We start from the raw sequence: 9,523 nt of genomic DNA, 5'->3' as shown, positions 1-9,523 counted from the left end.
CTGAGCGTGGAGCTCGTGTGGTCCAAGCAGTAAAAGCTAAACTGCTTTTGAAGAGTACATTTGGGCTCTCTCTCTCTCTTGGCAGTGGTGTGAGTGGTAACAGAGAATGTTAAACAGGGTCAGCGAGTTCATATGGGTTGGGAATGACCCTCTCACACACTTTCCCTCATATAAAACTTAAATATCTGAGCTTTGACTTCCGTCAGTAGTTCTTCAGCAATTGGATTCCTTAAAGGGGTCATGAACTGAGAAATCAAAATTCCCTTGATCTTGTGACATATAAGAGGTCATTGTTCTATAAAAACATCCTGTAAGTTTCAGAACTCAAAACGTTCTCATTAGTCTAAAAACAGCTTAAATTGAAGCCAATCTGCCAAAACGACAACTTATGGAATGTGCCACTCTATGACGTAATAGAGCAGGTAAACCCCGCCTCCACAGAAGAAGATCAACACCTGCTTCTACATCACTGCCTGTTTAGCTCCGCCCACTGATTCGCACATGTAGTGTAACAAGAGAGGCAAACGTAGGTTTATGCAGAAACCAAATGATAAAGATGCTTCGAAGATAACAAGATGCAGTTCAGTGCCAAATTGTGGACAAACACAGTCTTTGCATAATTTCCATCTGATCCCAACATTAGGAAAGAGTGGATTAAATTTAAAGTTCCAGACCATGTCAGAAAATAGTCGTTTGTTGACTTATTTAACTGTGGATTCGTTTACAAACAAGGCACAATTCATTGCCAAATTTTCTGAAAAACGATTTAAAAGATGATGCTATGCCGACTATATTGGATCTGACATTGATGACGCACCACACAAGTGTGAGTAACTGTTTATTACATGTAGGGATATGCCGGTATCAAATTTTCCTGTTGCGATTAATTGATAATGTTTTGTCACGGTATTTTGTCGCGGTATTTTGTCGCAGTATTATCACGGTATTGAAATTAAGTTTTAAAAAAGTGGTCATAATACAATATAACAGGTTAAATAACTTTTTTCTTATAACAAAAATAACTGAACATTTAAATACAATAAAGCAATACAAAAAATATATTTAAAGTTAAAAATTTTACACCGATTAAAGTGCAAAAGAACTTTAAAGACCCATAGGTATCATTTTTACAATAAGACCTCATTAGTTAACCTTAGTTAATGCATTAACATTCACAATGAGCAATAGGTACATTTGCTACAGAAGTTACTAATCTTTGTTAAAAAATACAAGTCTTAGCTCATGTTAGCTCATTAAATAACAAAGTTGCAACTTTCGATTTTAACAATGTGTTATTAAATATTGGAATTCCTAAGATTAATGAATGTTCAGAAGAATTTTTCATTGGCAGTTTGTAACTAATGAAGCCCTAATGTAAAGTGTTAATGAACAATAAAGAATCAAAACACTTTCAAACAATATCTAGGACATGTTGTAGTCCAGATTAAAATGTAAAAAATTATGGAAATATATAAATATTATTTTATATTATTTAAATGTTTAGAAAGTAGCAGCTGTTTTTATTTATGGGGTTTCCAGGGTAAGGGCTGCATTTTCTGCAGTTTAGCGCCATCTGCTGTCAGAGAGTGAATGTGCTTTCATTCAGCACGTCTCTCACGTGTTCCTCCATGTGCTTCTCGTGTGTGCTTGTTTACATCAGAGCTCACACGCATCTTTAAAGCAGCATACAAACGATGTTGTGCATTTTGACCAGTTGATGGGAAAAGTATTCTTAAAATGCATTTCAAATTCTGAATAATTTGTAATATATAATTATTCTCGGTATTTGGAAGTGCCCACGATAACAATATCGTGCATATTCATTACCGCGATATATCGCATTACCGAAGGCACAAGTCTAATTACATGATCACTATTGTTTTGTCTATTTGATATGAACTGAGTATTTATACGTTTTTGACCTAAATCACAGCAGCATCCATCTTTGAAGGATGCAGGCTGTCAAACATACACAACTGTTAGCCAATCATAGCAGTGGGCGTTTACTTCCGAGTCTACAATCCACCACACCTATTCGAACAGAGATGAGGGGGGTTAAAACAGGACAGAAAATAGCCTATTACTGCTAAAATATTATGTTTTGATGTAAAAATCTTGATAACATTACAAGTGGACTTCAGAGAACAGTACAGAATAATAAAAAAGGCATTTCATGAGCCCTTTAAACTCCTGTAGTAAAACTAACAAGACTTAAGGTCCATTCACAACAAGAACGATAACTATAAAGATAACGATTTGAATGCCTGGTGTCACATGACTTTCTATAGCTCCGATCATGGTAACGCAGTTAAGAATGTGTTCATTATAGCCTGGCACATACATTTCTTGGCTTAGGCTGAGAGTTGACCTGACAAGAACTGTATGACCGAAGAAAGCACTGCTGTCTTACTGAGAGGCCCAGGCCAAGGATGAGCGATGACTGGAGGGAGAATCTGGCAGTAACATAAACACACACACATATATGAACCTCATGCTCTGGTCTTGGCACACTGCAACCCTTGCCTGATAAAATTTGAATCAGGAAGTAGAACAAAAACTTGAAGTGCTTTGCTTGAGTACATATTAAGTTTCTCAGAAACTGAATCTGTCAGACACATTTATAGTCTTGTTAATCAAAAGAAAAGGGGACTCCTGAACTCTGACTGACTGTATTTGGCCTGTGACTGTACACCATACGCATTTAATGAGCTCACTGACAAAGTGGCTTGAGGACCACCTCTTTAAACATTTAGTCTGCCTCTCTTCTCAAGACACATGTTCCTTTTCACTTTGAATGATGGTTTTTTGTAATTGCATTTTTTCCCTTTCCATTGCTGCTTTAGGTAGTGTAAATTTAAATAAAATAAAAAAAAAAATCTAAAAAAAAACATCTGATGTTAATGTTTGTTAGTTAATTTGATTGTTTTAAATATATTCAGAAGATTTAAGTCATAGATGTTTGGATGCTCTATTTTGCTGACATGTTTCTTAAGCAGCTCAAGTGGTGCAATCGGTTAGCGTGCGGTACTTACAAGGCAGTATGCAGGGCAATGCTAAGATTGTGAGTTCTGGTGTGTTCTGTTGTGAGTTCATCATTTACTGTGTTTATTTGGTCCTAATTATCAAACTGAATGAGTCACACCCTCATTTTTCTTTCCCCCAGTTTGATTCATCCCTCTTTTTCCGGTCTTTTTGTTGGAGAATTTGTTCTAATTTCCCCTATGGTGACCATATAGTGAGACTGGGAGTTCTTGGCATTGTCTGCATTGGACTTGATTTGAAAACTGAGCGTACATAATCAACAGCTTTGCAGGGTCAATGAAATGAATAAAAAAGGTCAGAGGCATGCTCTCTGGGAATTTGACCTTGGATTCTTCTCCGTCTGTGCTTTGACAAGCAATTCTTATCACTTTCTCTTGATAATTGATGTTGGGGCATACCCCCCCAACCTTTGCTATAACAACAGTTTCCATACAGAAAGGATGATTGTGCCTCTCCGTTCCACCTCATGCCACTTCCCAGCTCCCTCTGTATCTTGCAAGCCAGGAACAATGATTATGGCAGCGGGGGTTGTGGGTGGTTGTTTTTTTGGGGTACATGAGGACAGTCAGGGGGATCCTTTACTTCTGTTGCCAGGTCCTCAACAGGAGTCTCCTGGGATTGCTGCTGGTGTAGCACGCTCTTCCTCTCCTCCACAAAGGGATATTTAGCCCTTGCTGTGTTTAGGGAAGTGGACTCAGAGGGAGGTGGCGCACCATAAAAAAGAAATCTAGAGCAAAGAAACAATAGCATCACAAAAAAGAACAGTCACAGCCTTTTAATGTTTGCAGAAAGCTCCTTGCCCCCCCACCCCAGGCATTTTTAGCATTGTTTGTGCCTGCCCACCCAAGACTATGACATTGGTTAACATATTGGGAGTAGAACAACAGAACAGAAGCGGCAGCACTGTTTCTCTGACACCAAAAATGTCCAATACTGACCTACAAAAAAAGGTTGTTTTTCATTGAATTTATTGATTGATTTGATATGAATTTCGACAGTCCAGTTACTCTGAACATATTATTATTATGTTTTTCTAATATTGTAATTTTGGGTAGAAAAATATTTTTGTGGAAAAAAAGATACACTGTTCACTGTAAATGTAAGGTTAAAAAGTAAATATTTTTTCCAAATAATGCAGGAGGCCTAAATATAAATTATATTTAAGGGCCCCATTTAGAGGCATTAAAAAGTTTGAAAATACTTGATCTTAGACATATGGTTTCAGTCATAATAATTCTGACACAATGTGTAATTACTGTATTTTACTTTGTATGGCAAGAAAGAGGTTATTAATAAGAACTACATGTAGGCGTAAAACAAAGTCTATGGCCTAGTGAAATCAGAGAATGAAAGTCTAGAAGAGCATGTGTCCTGAGGGAAATTGCAGGGATTGAGAAATATCTAAGTGATTGCAGCTTTCAGAACCATGAGTCTGGGCAGTCATCACATTAGAGCTATCCAGCTTTGTTGCTGTCTTCTTCGAAATGGAGGACACACACAATACTTGGAACCACATTTTATGGCAGTGTGACACAGGGAAATGAGCCCTAGCGCAAGCTGCCAGCAGTGGTCTCACAGTTTCAGCTGAATGTGAGCAGAGCAGAAAAATAATTGGTGAATGGAGGTGCATCTTATTCGCAGCCATGGAAAACCCTCTTCTTTTTACTGCTATCATTCTTCATCATTACATGAACACAAAAAGCAAAGGTGCAAAGTTAAAGCACTAGTTTTGATTACCGTAATTCATTTCAACCTTTATCATTAAAAATGCCAAGGACACAAAATGTGAGGGTTAAGTAAACAAATAAAACCCCAACATAAATCATCCTATCTCTGTGATAGAACTGCATTAACACTGGCCTTGAAATGTACAAGAACATTTTCAAAGTCATGGCCAAAAACCAGAACAACTAAAATGAAACATCTTTTTGATTTACAGAGACAGGTGCTGGTGGAGTTACTGATAGCTCCCACACACTGTGAAAAGCACTACAGACCCCAGATCAGTGTCCTTGAAATTCTTAGTAAATAATAACATAAAAATCTGCCATCCATGTCCCATTCCAAAATGGGGTAGATGATCTCAGGCACTCTGTAATATGTATGCACTGGAAAAATGTAACACGGAAGGAAGGAAACCATTAAGCATAATCCAGACAGAATACGTGATTGGCTGCTCGTCTCTGTGCAAGCAAAACAGAGACAGTCACGGAATTTCAGTCAGTGATTTGTCTGTCACATTTTTATGACAATAGAAGAATGTCTAGGGAAATATGATTCACACATTGCCCCATGTGCTGCGGTGCAGAATGTGAAAACATTTTTTTGATGTTGTGTTGCACTGTTCCCTAGTGTACAATGTATTTTAATGTTTCATTCAAATCGAGTGAAAAAGAGTGTTATTTTTTATAACACTTGGCCAGATTCAGGAAGTTATGAAAACACTGTACTGTCACTCTGTGTTCTGTATATGAGGTATTAATTATTCTTAGGAAATCTCTTAACAGTTATATAGTTATACAACAGTGAGTTAGTCCCTGTGTTCGAATTTGAATGACTTTATGAGTGATTCATTTAACCGATTCATTCGAAAACACTGATTCATTTAAGAATGCAACAAGTGACTGACGGTCTTTATGAGTGGATCACTGAATCATTTACTGAGCCGATTCATTGAATAGCAGTGATTTGTTCTGGAAGGAAACAGGAAACACCACTGTAGTTGCTTGGATTATTATTTTTTTTATTATTTAATGTTTCCCATAATATCAATGCTCCACACTCTATTCCAGTAGGTGGCGGTATATGCACCAAAAGTGGGTTTGCCAAACGGCATAAAATGTCAAAGACGAAGAAGAAGAAGTTGTTTGGAATCAAGCATTTAGCGGTTATTCAGCTGTGGATTTGTTTGGAACTATTTTTGTTAGGGGAAAAAAAAACTAGCTCTTGGTGCATAAATAATATCTGTAAAGTTGCAAAGTCTCAAATCCAAAGAGATATTCTTTATAAAAGTTAAGAGTCACCCCCCCCCCCCTAAAATGGCTCGTTCTAACACGCCCCACATGTCTACTTCACTATGTGGGAAAATTTGCATAACGCTGCCCAAATGTTCACACAAAGAAAGAAGGCGTAACTTTTATTCTCGTTGTTGATGCCAGCACAATGTTGTGGAGATGCTGTTTTGTTGTGAAAGCGAAAATACTTTCAAATACTTCCAAAAGAGGACACAACTAGAAATCAGTGGTTAAGTTGAATTTACAACACTGTTCCAGAACAGTTTCCTTATCCTGGGAGAGAAGACTACAATGCCGGCTGTTCTGACTCACAGTCTGTAAGTATGTTTACATATGTAAAGCACTTCACACTTATTATTCAAACACGAGTTTTAATCAGTGTAGAGCAGCAGTTCTCAATTCCAGTCCTCGCGACCCCCTGCTCTGCACATTTTGTATGTTTCTCTTATCGCTTCAGACATCACAGGATATTCCGCCATAATTCCAGTTTGAAGCAAACGTACATGTTCCATTCAAAGTACACTGAAGTGACTGAGACATGAATTTAAATTGTATTTATTTACAGAGGTATATGATGTCACATTTGTCTGTGTGTGAAGACGTTGGGCAGCACAAATCTATGAATGAATGTTCCGAAGTGAGGTAACGTCAACAGATTTCCCCTGCTAAGGGAGTAGGGAGCAATGAACACTGTGTAGGGACCATGTCAATGGGAACACAGTTCATGCATGGAGCTCACTTCTAACAAGCTGAATCAGGTGTGTTAACAAAGAGAGACATGAAAAAAATGCAGAACTGGGGGGCGCGAGGACTGGACTTGAGAACCGTTGTGTAGAGCATGTTGTTTGTTGTTTCTCTGATCACAAATGCAGATACGGCTTTATGTTTGCGCGGCACGGCGCGATGCAACGCAACGCGTAAAAACACAGTATAAGTCATTATAATCCGTAATTATGTCCCCACTGAATGCAACAAATGGCTCATTTGTAATGGGTTTTATTGTTTTTGTCTCGTCATGCCGGTGTTCTGACTAGGACACGCATCACAGTATGTTATGGGTGTAACATTTACGTCACACGCTTGAGGCATTCGGCCAATCAGAAAGCACTGGATAGCTGGCCAATCAGAGCACAGCTCGCTTTTCAGACCGATGAGCTTTGTAAAAACCAATGCGTTTCAGAAAGGCGGGGCATAGAGGAGAAACAATAATGTACAGTATGTGGAAAATAATGTGTTTTTTTAAACTTAAACCCCATAAACACATTTAACTGCACCAAATACACAAAATAATGCTATTTTAATGCAACATCATATTACCCCTTTAATGTTTCATCAGGTTATTAATGTTCATCACCAAGTTATTGGTCTTGACCCCTAGTGGAAAATTATATGAAGTTTTTCAAAATGCTGATCTTCAGTTATAAAATATGGCATTTCTTGTTGAACAGCCTACTATATTTACTTGCATCTGATATAGCTGCAGACTTCCACAGATAAGAAAATACGAGCATGCTCCATTGGGAGAGAATTATGAAATCTTGCCTGCATGTTGACAGCAGGATATCAAGCAGGACAGCGGGCCTGTTTTGACAACATTTCTGAAGCCTGGGAAAAACAATTGTTCTATACAGAAAAGTAGGGTAAGCTAGGGTAAACTGGAGAAATGTTGACATTGTGTGGGCACAGTGTTTTGTTGGGAATCAAAGTTTTTGGCAGTTTAACAAATAATAAAAAATAAGCATTCAATCAGAAGTTCTGTACATCAAGTTCACTGTTTAATCTTAGTCACACCTTTGCATGTAATAACCGAGAACACTGTCTAAGACTCGATGGCTGCTCTGTCAATTCTTCGTCATCAGTTAGGAAACTTGATGTGCTATTCAATGGCAATCTTTCCTTTGAAAGACATTTCTAGCATTTGTAAAACTGCATTTTTCCAGCTCAAAAATATATCTAAATTTTGACCTATGCACTCAATGTCAAATGCAGAAACATTAATTAATGTGTTCATGACCTCAAGGTTAGATTATTGTAATGCTTTATTGGGAGGTTGTTCTGCATGCTTAACAAACAAACTACAGCTGGTCCAAAATGCAGCAGCTAGAGTTTCTTACTAGAACCAGGAAGTATGACCATATTAGCTTATTACTTATAAACGCTAATTATGTCTCTATTTGTTTCTCTGTTTCTTTCACGGGATTAACATCCTGTGGTAACTAAGATTTACACAAGCTTCAGTCTGGATCCAGAACACCTGAGAAGAGATGATGCCAACCCCTCAGAGGACCTCAGATGATGCCAACCCTGAAACAACATTCAGCACTACCAAGTTTTGCTTTAAGTTTGATTGCAACATATAATAATTGCTGTTAATAGTGTTCATCATCTGTTTGATTACATCTTTTAATGATTTTTCCGTACATTTCTGCCATATGTAAATAAACTGACAGTCACCACTGATAAGCTACTACTAAATATTGTAGAAACGTAATTTTCTGTAAAGTTGCTTTGCAACTATTTGTATCATAAAAAGCACTATACAAATAAACTTGAATTTAATTGAAAACTTGAATTATAAAGTCCTGAGTGGTTTAGCACCTCAGTACTTTAGCGAGCTCTTATCACACTATAGTCCTTCATGTCTGCTGCATTCTCAAAACGCTGGTCATTTGATAATACCTAGAATATCAAAATCAACTGCGGGCGGCAGATCCTTTTCCTATTTAACACCCAAACTCTGGAATAACCTACCTAACATTGTTCAGGAGGCAGACACACTTTGTCAGTTTAAATTTAGATTAAAGATCCATCTCTTTAACCTGGTTTACACATAACACATTAACACATGTCTAATATTAAAAACCGTTAAAGGATTTTTAGACTGCTTTAATTAGGACAACCGGGAACACTTCCAATAACACCCTATGTACTTGCTACATCGTTAGAAGAATGGCATCTACGCTAATATTAGTCTATTTCTTTTTCATTCCGAGTTCACCGTAGCCACCAGATCCAGTCTGTATCCAGACCAGATGGTCACTGCAGTCACCCGAATCCCGTACGTATCCAGCCCAGATGGTGGATCAGAACCTAGAGATGACCTCTACAGCCCTGAATGTAAGTGGAGACCAGGACAACTAGATGCGCCCCAGAGACAGATCCCCATTGAAGGCCTTGTCTCCTAGAAGGCAATCGCGACAAGACCACAGGAACCAGATGAGTCCTCTGCACAATGTGACTTTGCTGCAGCCTGGAATTGAACTGCTGGTTTCGTCTGGCCGGAGGAGAACTGGCCCACTGACTGAGCCTGGTTTCTCCCAAGGTTTTTTCTCCATTCTGTCACCGATGGAGTTCTGGTTCCTTGCCGCTGTCGCCTCTGGCTTGTTTAGTTGGGGACACTTCCTTTCCACTGATATCGTCAACTTGATTGCACAGATACTATTTAATCTGAACTGAGCTAGATGATG

This window comes from Cyprinus carpio, chromosome A7 (assembly GCF_018340385.1).
Source record: "Cyprinus carpio isolate SPL01 chromosome A7, ASM1834038v1, whole genome shotgun sequence".
In the NCBI taxonomy this organism is placed as follows: Eukaryota; Metazoa; Chordata; class Actinopteri; order Cypriniformes; family Cyprinidae; genus Cyprinus; species Cyprinus carpio.
This window is presented reverse-complemented; position numbering follows the sequence as displayed.